This window comes from Ostrea edulis, chromosome 2, assembly GCF_947568905.1.
Source record: "Ostrea edulis chromosome 2, xbOstEdul1.1, whole genome shotgun sequence".
NCBI classification, from domain to species: Eukaryota; Metazoa; Mollusca; class Bivalvia; order Ostreida; family Ostreidae; genus Ostrea; species Ostrea edulis.
This window is the reverse complement of record NC_079165.1, coordinates 27,662,991-27,676,116: the sequence shown is the minus strand read 5'-3', so window position 1 is coordinate 27,676,116 and position 13,126 is coordinate 27,662,991. Positions and strand designations below refer to the sequence as shown.

General features: G+C 35.4%; 2 long non-coding RNA genes across 2 annotated transcripts; both read right to left on the bottom strand.

Moving 5' to 3' along the window:
- Positions 1 to 2,042, bottom strand: LOC130052208 (uncharacterized). The gene is made up of 3 exons (XR_008800592.1): positions 1,937 to 2,042; positions 496 to 615; positions 1 to 108 (listed from the first exon to the last, which is right to left on the bottom strand). It is a non-coding gene; the product is annotated as an uncharacterized LOC130052208 (long non-coding RNA).
- Positions 2,043 to 10,975: 8,933 nt separating this feature from the next.
- On the bottom strand, positions 10,976 to 13,126 carry LOC130052207 (uncharacterized). Its single transcript, XR_008800591.1, has 3 exons — positions 13,050 to 13,126; positions 11,606 to 11,725; positions 10,976 to 11,218 (listed from the first exon to the last, which is right to left on the bottom strand). It is a non-coding gene; the product is annotated as an uncharacterized LOC130052207 (long non-coding RNA).

Here is a 13,126-nt window from a genome sequence, read left to right as displayed (position 1 = left end):
TTTTAAGAATAATCATTTATTGATGTCCACATCTACAATGACCATCGATACAATGGGGTCGTCCATGCGGGCACCTCTCATGACAATCAGGTCCCGTGCTGCAGGCTCCTGTAAAATGGAGGAAATCATGAAACATCTCAACAGTTTGATCTAAATCATTAAATTTACTTTTTTGGGGAATACATTACGGTATGAACAGCGACGCTTCATGAAAAGTATTCCGGCGTTTAGCGCTTCATGAAAAATATGACGGCGTGAAGTGTTGCAGTTTATACCATCATATCTTTTCAAATTTCTTATATTCTACTTTCATTTATGCTGAAATTTCAAGCTGAAATCCATGTATTATATATATCTGTATTCATATGTGCATTGTTTAGAACTACAACGCATTCATGAGGAAATGGCTATCATTAGAAATTCTATAGAAATCAGAGGGAAAGATAATGGAAATATAAATATCTATCATTAAGGAGATTAGTAATATGTATTCACCGCTTCCTATGGCTGGTGTGGTACACGTGCACAGACTGTCCACGCAGTGAAGCTCCGCCCCCGTGGGACACATCGTTAGTGAGCAGTCTCTAGGACCAGTTGTACAGACCTCGGCATATACTAAATACAGGAAGAGCAAACAGGCATTTAATGTAGGTCATTTAGTGATTAAGTAATCAGTTGCGAATCAATGAATGGAAAAGTACTTACTCCTCCAAATAGCTAACACTTCTCTCATTCAGAAATACTAATCGCCCCATCCAGATCAAAAATCAAACAACGAAAACAAAAAAGAAAACAATAGAACCACTAAACAGAACATAAAAAACAAAACACAGTAACAAAACAACCCCACCGCAAAACATGTGGTATACTAGAAGTTAGTTTGAAGATGTCTGTCTGATGCAATGGGGATGTCTCAGTACCAAATACGAATGAAGAATTGTAAAATCAGTTGTTGTAGACAATCAATTAAAAATCAGCATTTTGTAATATGTGGTTTTGAAAACGATCTGTCATTTGGTCAAATGCTATCTGACATGTTTGATATCAATTGTCGGGCTGTTCTTTGCATACTATGTTTAACACTAACTCAACTCCGGATCATTCCGTTTATCTGAACAAGAGATAGACCTTGGGCTCACGGCGGGTGAGACCAGTCGACAGTGGATGCTTTCTCATATGTACCTGATCATCTTTCAATAGAACTAGGATGTTTAATTGAAAAAGCCTATGTATTGACTAATGGAACTCGCTCAATAAGATTAACAAAATTATTTAAAGTAAAAGGTGATATTGTGAAATTTTATATGATAATTCACAAGTTCCGTTTACGGATGTTTTAAAGAACAAATTAGAATTCAGTGGTGTGTCTTTCCGCAGCCCAGTTTTACATGAATTATTTCTATCTTTGTCTGTCAATCGACTCAACGCAAAATAATACTTTAGCTTCTAATTGATGAAAATTAGATCAAAAAACGCGTAGATATTTCGGAAATAGAACGATAATTTTAGGTGTACTAAGACATAAATAAATAAATGAGGATAACAAACAGTGACCGGTCTCATAAATCCTAGAAAAGATACAAAATCAAAAGAAGGGCAAACACAAACCCCTTGACACACCTGGGATCGGGTGTCTAGGAGGAGTTGACTGTTGATCGAACGTTGGGTGTAAACAAGGATACAACGGTTGTGTTTTCAAAATAAGATTTTTATTGCATAGATATAGTGTGAGAGTGAAGGCGATTGGCAGGAGTTTATTCAGGAAAACACGATACCTGTTACGTACAGAGGCTTGAACACTGCATAAGAAATCAAACCTTTTTGACCGAGGAAAAGTTTTAAAAATCCTAAATATCTATGAGATTTGAAGGCACCTGTGCATTTGAAAGATTTGTTGTTGAAATTTGAGAGAATAACAATGAATGAAACTTCGTACCTGCAACGATCACGATAGCGAGAATTAAGACGACTTTCATGATGGAAACTTTGTTGTTGGTCTGTGGAAAGAATTCGACAACTTGTTAGCGTTAAAAAATTATGTCATATATATATATATATATATATATATATATATATATATATATATATATATATATATACTGTCTCAGGTTAAAAGTAGAGGGCCAAAATGCTCTAATAATAGTACAACTTAATATCGCGACACGGACGCGTCTCTATTGTCACGAGATGTACCAAACCGCACACCTTGCCCAAAGATGAGTTTCCCAAACAGAATATTTCAAGACTTTTTCCTTGATATTAGAATGATGTCATAGCCAGGAACAAATATACAGAAAATCAAGTGCAAGCTTAAATTTTCTCAAAGTGAACTAGAAAAAAAAAGACACCACTGTGTCTTCCAAATGTGCTTCGTATTTAGATATTGATGTTAACGGCAGCATAACTGAATTTTTTGACAAACGGGATGACTTCAGCTTCTCCATCTTCAGCTTCCCATAATCATCTAGCAGTATTCCATTATCACCTGTATTCGATGTTTATGTGTAGAAATAGTATACATGTATACGACATCTCTGAAGATGTGTTATATCAACCTGACAAGAATATCCTATAAGTTACAAATTACAAATCACCAGCAAGGAATTTTGCATGTTAGCGAGATCCATCTTTATTTATTACAGTTATATATTGTTTGTTTTTTTAAAGATTAACTTCGGAATTCTGAAGCTGTAGGTCATGTATCACCACACTATTGATGACTGATGACATCACACCACACATTAATGTTGACTGATGAGGGTGGGGTGATGTTGATTGTAATGTATGAATAGAGAACTTTCGTTTGGACTGCAATTCAATATTCAATAGTGAAGTCTGTAGTCCAACTTTGGAATGCCAAAAGGGAAGTAATAAGGTTTACTTAGGAGTTGTCTTTCATGTGAGTTAAACTGTAATGAAAAACGGCACCCATGTTTGCATCGGTCATGTAAATTATACACGGTCGTCAATGTGAAATTCACGGCTGCAGAAAGACTGATGATTTGATAAATAGGACGACAAACTACGAAGGGTCAATCACACAGCACGAAATTTACGGGAAGATCAACAAGATAGCGAGAAACGTGAAACAATATGTATTATCGTCATGCAAAATTGTGAACGCAGACCATTCATACAGTGGGATGCAAGTAAATCGCTTAAGATTGGTCTTTAAAGGATCGGCTTAACACACAACTGAAAATGTTTTGACTCTTTTTTGAGATAGTAACTTCTACATGTAGTAATATTTTTCTTGAGTCGTAGAGAAACCTATAATAATTATAGTATTTGTCGATATTTTTTTTATTTATTTTTAAATTTCACCATTGCTAATTGGACAAAGTCTTGATAATGTGAAATACAAAGGTTTCATGAAAATGGACATATGTATGAGTTCAAAATGAATGACGTTTAATTTGACAATTGCGTTTTCGGTGTTTATAATCACCCGATTTTATAATCTTTATATAATTTATGAGATTTTGGATTCCGTATGGGATTTATGAGATTGCAGATTATGAGAGCGTCCGAAGGGCTCATGGTGGGTGTGACCAGTCGACAGGGGATGCTTACCCCTCCTAAACACCTGTTTCCACCTTTGGTAGATCCAGGGATCTGTGTTTGTCCAACTCTATATTTTGTATTGCTTATAGAAGATATGAAATTGATCACTGTTCGTTATATTAACATTTTATCGATCAGTGTTCATTATCTCTAAACAATCTGTATAATTTCTACCATCAAAATGAAATTAAAACTGATTTTCTTTCTTTTCTGAACAAAAATAAGAATGAAAACGAGAAAAATAGGAAGAATCATTTTTTGGATGTTAACGAAATACTGTCACTTTCAACTTATGTCCTAGAATTTGTCAGTGTTAATACGAATAGATTATTTGTTTTTACCACTTCTACTGTATTTTCTTCTGTCAATTCTCAATTTTATGAAATAATTTCTGATCCACACAATAAATCAAAACAAATGTTTTCAACTAAAAAATTTTTTTACTTCCTGATTTCAGACAATCATTCAACATCTGTTAGACATTTATACCTCTTCTTTATTTTATGATTACAACTTCAGTATTCTTATCAGTCTGTTCCTCTATCTATCCATTCATCTCTCTATCCATCCAGTCATCCCTCTATCTATCCGTTTGTCCTTCTATCCATCCCTTCATCTCTTTATCTATCCGTTTGTCCTTCAATCCATCCCTTCATTCTTCTATCTATCCGTTTGTCCTCCTATTCATCCGTTCATCCCCTATCCATGTGCCCATCCCTCTCTCCATTCATTCTTTCGTCTGTCACACTTTATTTTCATTGGGAATGGATCTATAGACTTCTTTAGATAACAGTTGTAATAAATACACTGACTTTTGGTTCCAGCAATTATGTGATTTATTTGTAGCTTACATGTACGAGGCCTTCGTATATCATATTTGCGGATTTAAACGTGGAGTGGTGTTGTGTCTTGTAAATAATTGAATATGAATTTTATACTTCAGTTCGAAATTTAAATATATCGACGAAGTTTTATGCTTATGGAGGGGAAGATAACGATCAGTAATCAATCTCACAACTCCTATAGGACTTTTGCGAGAAGGGCTTACTTTTACAGTCAACGGCTGACTTTGACACAAGCATAATATACGGAAACCTTTTCGTGACATATCTGTACATACATGAATAAGTGATGAACCGATGCAATGTACAGAAATGTTAGTTGTCCAAAGAGCATCGAGTTGTTCTGGTTCATTTCCACACTCGTACTATTTCTGTAAGAGTAAAGTCTATGTGACCTAACAGCCCCACATATTCCTCCTGTACCCCCGCTCCCATGGGGATCCGGGTTAGAATAGGTCCTCAGTACCTCTTGCTTGTCGTAGAAGGCGATTAAATAGAACGGTCCTTCGAATGAGACCGCAAAAACTGAGGCCCCATGTCACAGCAAATGTGTCACGAGAAATATCCGTCCCTGCTCAAAGGCCATAAGCGCCGAGCATAGGCCTAAATTTCGCAGCCCTTCACCGGTAATGGTGACGTCTTTTCCCGAGGGACGTTAAACAATATTCAATCAATCAATCAATTAATCCTGCACCCCTGGAGTCTTAAGGATAAAGCAAAAATTTATCAATGTTAAAGCATCTTCCCTACAACCTCGCATTTGTAATAAAGATCTAGGCCTCTACCGAAATTGTAAATTGAAAATGATCTCCGGGGAAAACGTACTGACTCCATGGCGAGGCGAAACTTGGTATATAGAATGTTTATGTATAAACCATTTTTGAATGTTTTTAAAATGTTATTGATAGCATAGATCTTCTTTAATGCGATGCCGTGTGCCTCTTGTTAGTTAAATATTTTAAATGAAATAATTTCAGTTCCATCCCCGCTAAGTTCTGTTTTTATATGTCAGTATAGAAAAAAATTCATCTGGGACGGGGACCAGACTGATGGCTTTCATAACTGACTAGGATTACTTTTCAATATTTACGTCCAATATTCGTGTTTATTATAAATAAGGACCGAATACGTACTTCATATTGGATAGAATGAATAGATATAAAAATCAACGGGGTTTGAATTGACTGCTACGTAACATGGCTATCTTTAAAAACGAAATCATTTGAAGTTGCGACTTTTCGGTTCACATGGGGATTTGATAAATGTTTGAACAAAACTATACTAGGAAATTATGCAAGGAATGTTTTGATATTGTGATGCCAGAATACAGCGAGCTGTGCCGTAAATCGAAGGTTTTTATAAGGAGGTTATCTGTAGCTCTCTGGTATGACCAAATATTTTCCAAGAGAGCTACAGATCTGCATTAGTGCAGACGCACATCAGGCCCGTAGGCAGGATTTTTCAAGGGGGGAGGGGGGGGGGGTTGTTACATAGACTCGCAACGCGAGTCTATCACCTCGCACCGCGAGAAGCTCTGGGGTATTTGATGCAAAATCCTGCAATCTAGCAATTTCCTGGCACTTAATTTGAATTTTGGAATCATGCCTTTTTTACTATGAATTTTCATGATTTTCATAAAAAATCCCGACTTTAATAGTCACAATTCAAACAAAATGCCGACTTTAATAGTGCTTAGTAGTTTTCAAGGGGGAGGGTTCGTACGAACACCACGAACCCCCCCCCCCCTGGCTACGGGTGTGCACATGTAATTCCAAATTGTCGGTACGCTTAGCACGCACTGTGTTGTATCTGTGTGTTTTATTGAATAAACCTGTATAACAACTTCACATTTTATGATAAAAGAAAACGCAAACCTCCTGCATAATAAACTTACATGTACATTCGATTTATCATGTTGCGATTACTTTTTGTAAAGTTTGAACATGAATCAATGTATCTGTGCGAGTTAAGATTTTACATCAACAATGCATGTAAGCATGCAAAATTGAAATAAATTGTTGTTATTTTTTAATAATTGTCAGATAAATAAAAGAAGTTTATGTGGTTTAAAACCTAACAGTCGTACTATAATAATACTGTAACGTACAGTGATCTGAACACGCTCACCGTTGCTTAGAGAAATACTACCATATCAGTAGAAACGCTACATGTAGCTCTCTAGCGAAGCAATAGAAATTCCCTACATACTGTTCGCTACATTTCCTACGCTCAGGGAAGCTTCGTTCAGATCTTCTCTGATTGTTTGGCACCTCCTTGGCAAAGGCATCCGCCGTTCACAACGACAACCGCCGTCGTCCCGGGACGAAACCCCGTCCGTACATGGACACAAAGTCCTAGTCATACTCTATCTGAAGCAGGCCTCCCACCAAATATCAGTCACTACCCTGCCACGATTTTGTAACGTGCAGCGGTTTGAACACGCTCGACTTTGCTTTTGCGTGATCAAGAAAAATCACCCCCAAAAAAGCTAGCTCAAGAGCGAGGCCGTAGAAGTTCCCGAAGTCGATATTGCATATAATTAACGATATCGTGCTTCCATACCATACGCAGGTTTAAATGTCCAAGTCAGCCGTTGATTGTGAAAGTCATCCCTTCTCGCAAAAGTCCTATAAGCAATACAAATAAGAGAGTTAGGCAAACACCGACCCTTGGATTTACCAGAGGTGGGATCAGGTGACTAGGAGGAGCAAGCGTCCCCTGTCAACCGGTCACACCCGGTTTATACGAGACGATTTAACCCCCTGTAACATGAATGTGTTCGTCAGTAGCGTACGGACAAACAAGTTCATGTTACGGGGAGTTAAATCGTCTCGTATAAATTGAAGATTTCGCAAATTCTATGGCCGTTATAACGATCTAATTTACCAATACAACCTGTCATTAGATCAAATGCTGTCTGGTGTGTTTCATACCAATTGTTAGGCCGTGCTTGGCACACTGATTTGACTACGAATTACTCCGTTTACTTGACCAAGATATAGAGCTCACGGGAGGTGTGACCGGTCAACAGGAGATGCTTACTCCTCCAAAGCAACCTTTTCCACCTCTGGAATGTCCGAATATCCTTGTTTGCCTTACTGTATTCTTTATAGGAATTATGAGCTTGATGGCTTTTGATTATCTTCATCCTTTCATAGCGAGAAAAATGAAAGTTAATTTTAAGACTATGAAATTGAAAACGAAGAAATTCAACATGTCCAAGAATCAGGGGATGATTTAGACTTGTAGGAAAAGTATGATAGTTGATTTTGCATACGTCTTATTTTTTATGACTAATGAGTTAAGGTAGATCGATCCTCATGTGATGTCATAGGTTTTTGTAAAATCTTTATATAAATAAATTTTGTGCATGATAGAAATATATGTTTTTGAGGAATTTTATTCACTGAATAAAATAAAACAAATTGGTAAACTTTTGATACTAAAAAGTTTTTATTTTCCATAGATAATCAATTGTTTGTAATTTTAAAAATGTTGTCAAGGACAATAACTCTTATGCTTGAATTCCTCTACTGCATGTCTATGATACAATGATTTCCCTATTATCCACAAGTAATTTTCATACATCTATGAATTAGCAGTTTTCTTACACTGTTGACATTTAAAATCTGTCATTTCAACAACGTTTTTATGAATTTTCATTATTCTGTTTAACGAAAATGTGTGATTATTTTATGTTGATATATACTTCTGTTTTTTGTATGTCTGACATCTTTAAAAGGGTGGCGACATATACATTTTCTTGGGTTATTGATTAAATGAAACTATATTGAGTGGGAATTAATATAGTTTTTCCACTTTTAACCATTAATATTGATAAATCACATGAGGATCGATCCACCTTAAATAATTTACACCGAACTAGCTATTTCTCATAGTGCAATTTGATGTTATAGATTATTAGGAATTCATTTTATTTTTAACTATTGTAAGTGTAGTTGTACAAACTTCAGCTTGTTTAAATGCCATAATGATACATGTATCATATTTAAATGATACAAAATTAGAATTAATAAGCTGAATATATAAGATATTATATTTGATTTTCATTCATTGAAACATTTTTCAAAGGGTCTATGAGACAATTTACACTGGTAAAATTGCAGCATATGAATATCCAATCATATGTTAAACATATGTTGCAAGTTTACCTGTATACATGAAACTGTCTACCACTGGATCTTCGTGTCGAAGGTTCATTAGCTGGTGTTTTTTTTTTTTTAAAAAAACATATCTTTTTAAACTTGCATTTAATCTGTCATTCGGTATTGATTATTTAAAAAAAAACCTCAGTTTTAGCATCATTTTGATTGATTGATTGTATATTGTTTAACGCTCCTCTCGAGAATTTTTCACTCATATGAAGACGTCACCAGTACCAGTGAAGGGCTTCAAATTTCGGCGTATCATCGGTACTTACAGTGAGGGTTCTTTAGCGTTCAACACCTGCTGTGACATGTCCCATCCGTATTAAAGGTAATCTCCAAAGACCCGTGGTATTTACGAGTATACCTGATAACGAGCGTTTGGGGATGGAACTATCACTTCCTGTTTTAACGACTTACGTCTGTCGCGGCCGGAATTCAAACCTCGAGCTTCTGCAGGTATACCTCTAGATCACCGCGGCGGTTTAGGATGACAGTGAAATAGATGCGGGGAGGAGGGAGGCATTCACACTTTCTTGTTAGATGTGGGAACTTGTTGGAGATAATTTTCATTTTCATATCATGTGTTTTTAAATTGAGTTACCCATGTGATGCTCATCCCTTTCCCCCCATCGCCTATTGCTCAGCGTATATCTGTTGGTCGTTCAATCAGACAGTTAGTCAGTATGTTTTAGAAATCTTCCTATTCGCAATAACAAGACTACCATTTAATAGAACTAAGTAGAAATCCTTATCTAGTGTAAGTAGATTCTTTTTGGATCACACAACAAAAAATAATATAGCACCAGCTGGGTCTACGAAGTTTACCGTTTTATATCACCAGTGCGAATCAGGTGAGCGTTATGACTTGTATATCCACGTGATTTGAACCTCAGCACCGCCTGTCTAAGTGTACCTGTGAATCAGGTAAGATATAGATCTACGTGATGTCTCTGATTCGCTAAGAATTTATGACAACAAATGATCGCTGCTGTTTGCATTTCATTCCCGTTTGTTTTACAAAATTGCTTCGGTGTTAAATCAACATGTATAAACTTGTAAAGGAAAATACTCAACGAATTTTAATGTGTTCTGTATTTTGTTGAGGAAGCATGATACATATTTATATGAGAATATTTCAATGTTGATTTTACTCTTTAACATCTTTACCAGTGACCTCTTTCACTTTGTAATAAATGTAATCTCTACAACTATGCAGATGACAATACTTTATCAAAATCAGATAAATCTTTAAATCATGTAATAGCAGCACTTCAAGATGACAGTAGATCTCTGATTAAATGGTTTAAATCAAACAAAATGTAGGGAAATCCAGAAAAATTCCAAGCTATCTCTGTTGGAAACAAAACACACAATGAAAACATAGTTTTTGATTTAGATGGGATAAAAATTTCATGTGATAAAGAAATCAAATTGTTAGGCATTACAATTGATTTTAAACTTTCTTTCAACACACATATTACCAATATTTGTAAAAAGGCAGCAAGGAAATTAAATGTTCTTAAACGAATAGGCAAACATCTTAGCAAATTAGGTAAATTAACCGTATATAATTCATTTATTATGTCAAATATTAGTTATTGCCCGTTGACATGGCACTTCTGCACTGAACAAAACACCCGCAAAATTGAAAAGATTCAGGAAAGAGCTCTGAGGTTTATCTATGGTGACTATAAAAGTACTTACGAAAACCTATTAAAACAATCTAAATTGCCTTCACTAAAAACCAGAAGAATGCGAACAATAGCTTTAGAAACTTTTAAAATTATCAACAAAATGTCCCCACTTTTTTTGTTTTTTGTTTTTTACAAGATCTAGTTGTTATAAAAAAAACCATTCATACAATTTTCGATATACAAATACAGCGGAAGTACCAAGACCTAGAACAACCAGGTACGGGATTAAATCTTTCAGATATGAGGCAGCAAAGCTCTGGAACTCTTTACCAAACGAAGCAAGAAATATTACATCATATAATGTATTCTCAAATTATATTCAAAATTGGTGTGGGGAATGAAATTGTAAATGCAGCTCATGCAAATTCCAGCCTCTCCTACCTAAATCTTAAAGTTTTGATATAACTTCTAACTATGCTTCTAAGCTTACATGTACAAATTTAACTGTTATTTTTACTCCGCTCTGTCTCTTAGGTATGCATATTTATTTAGTCTATGTATATATCCATATTTTTATGTTTGTGTTGCAAACTGTTTTCAGTGCTGCATGCGCATCTTAATATAGGTAGTCCCTGTGTATATATATGCATGACTTGTGATGTCTGTATTGATGTATGCGTCCTGTTTTATTTCAAATTTCTGTTTTTATGTCTATGCATCCAATTATATATCATTAGTGTTTTGTATGTTTTTTTAAATGCTATATAGTCGGTTAAAGAGCTCTTAGCTCATGTTTATTGTTTACCTGTATATAGTTCCGACTTTAAATAAAAATTACTTACTTACTTACTTAATGTTGATTTCAATATAAGAAGATATTTATCTAAAAGAAAAAAAAAGGTTTTAAGAATAATCATTTATTGATGTCCACATCTACAATGACCATCGATACAATGGGGTCGTCCATGCGGGCACCTCTCATGACAATCAGGTCCCGTGCTGCAGGCTCCTGTAAAATGGAGGAAATCATGAAACATCTCAATAGTTTGATCTAAATCATTAAATTTGCTCTTTTGGGGAATACATTAGGGTATGAACAGCGACGCTTCATGAAAAGTATTCCAGCGTTTAGCGCTTCATGAAAAATATGACGGCGTGAAGTGTTGCAGTTTATACCATCATATATTTTCAAATTTCTTATATTCTACTTTCATTTATGCTGAAATTTCAAGCTGAAATCCATGTCTTATATATATCTGTATTCATATGTGCATTGTGTAGAACTACAACGCATTCATGAGGAAATGGCTATCATTAGAAATTCTATAGAAATCAGAGGGAAAGATAATGGAAATATAAATCTCTATCATTAAGGAGATTAGTAATATGTATTCACCGCTTCCTATGGCTGGTGTAGTACACGTGCACAGACTGTCCACACAGTGAAGCTCCGCCCCCGTGGGACACATCGTTAGTGAGCAGTCTCTAGGACCAGTTGTACAGACATCGGCATATACTAAATACAGGAAGAGCAAACAGGCATTTAATGTAGGTCATTTAGTGATTAAGTAATCAGTTGCGAATCAATGAATGGAAAAGTACTTACTCCTCCAAATAGCTAACAATTCTCTCATTCAGAAATACTAATCGCCCCATCCAGATCAAAAATCAAACAACGAAAACAAAAAAGAAAACAATAGAACCACTAAACAGAATATAAAAAACAAAACACAGTAACAAAAGAACCCCACCGCAAAACATGTGGTATACTAGAAGTTAGTTTGAAGATGTCTGTCTGATGCAATGGGGATGTCTCAGTACCAAATACGAATGAAGAATTGTAAAATCAGTTGTTGTAGAGAATCAATTAAAAATCAGCAGTTTGTAATGATGTGGTTTTGAAAACGATCTGTCATTTGGTCAAATGCTATCTGACATGTTTGATACCAATTGTCGGGCTGTTCTTTGCATACTATGTTTAACACTAACTCAACTCCGGATTATTCCGTTTATCTGAACAAGAGATAGACCTAGGGCTCACGGCGGGTGTGACCAGTCGACAGTGGATGCTTTCTCATATGTACCTGATCATCTTTTAATAGAACTAAGATGTTTAATTGAAAAAGCCTATGTATTGACTAATGGAACTCGCTCAATAAGATTAACAAAATTATTTAAAGTAAAGGGTGATATTGTGAAATTTTATATGATAATTCACAAGTTCCGTTTACGGATGTTTTAAAGAACAAATTAGAATTCAGTGGTGTGTCTTTCCGCAGCCCAGTTTTACATGAATTATTTCTATCTTTGTCTGTCAATCGACTCAACGCAAAATAATACTTTAGCTTCTAATTGATGAAAATTAGATAAAAAAAAACGCGTAGATTTTTCGGAAATAGAACGATAATTTTAGGTGTACTAAGACATAAATAAATAAATGAGGATAACAAACAGTGACCGCTCTCATAAATCCTAGAAAAGATACAAAATCAAAAGAAAGGCAAACACAAACCCCTTGACACACCTGGGATCGGGTGTCTAGGAGGAGTTGACTGTTGACCGAACGTTGGGTGTAAACAAGGATACAACGGTTGTGTCTTAAAAATAAGATTTTTATTGCATAGATATAGTGTGAGAGTGAAGGCGATTGACAGGAGTTTATTCAGGAAAAGACGATACCTGTTACGTACAGAGGCTTGAACACTGCATAAGAAATCAAACCTTTTTGACCGAGGAAAAGTTTTAAAAATCCTAAATATCTATGAGATTTGAAGGCACCTGTGCATTTGAAAGATTTGTTGTTGAAATTTGAGAGAATAACAATGAATGAAACTTCGTACCTGCAACGATCACGATAGCGAGAATTAAGACGACTTTCATGATGGAAACTTTGTTGTTGGTCTGTGGAAAGAATTCG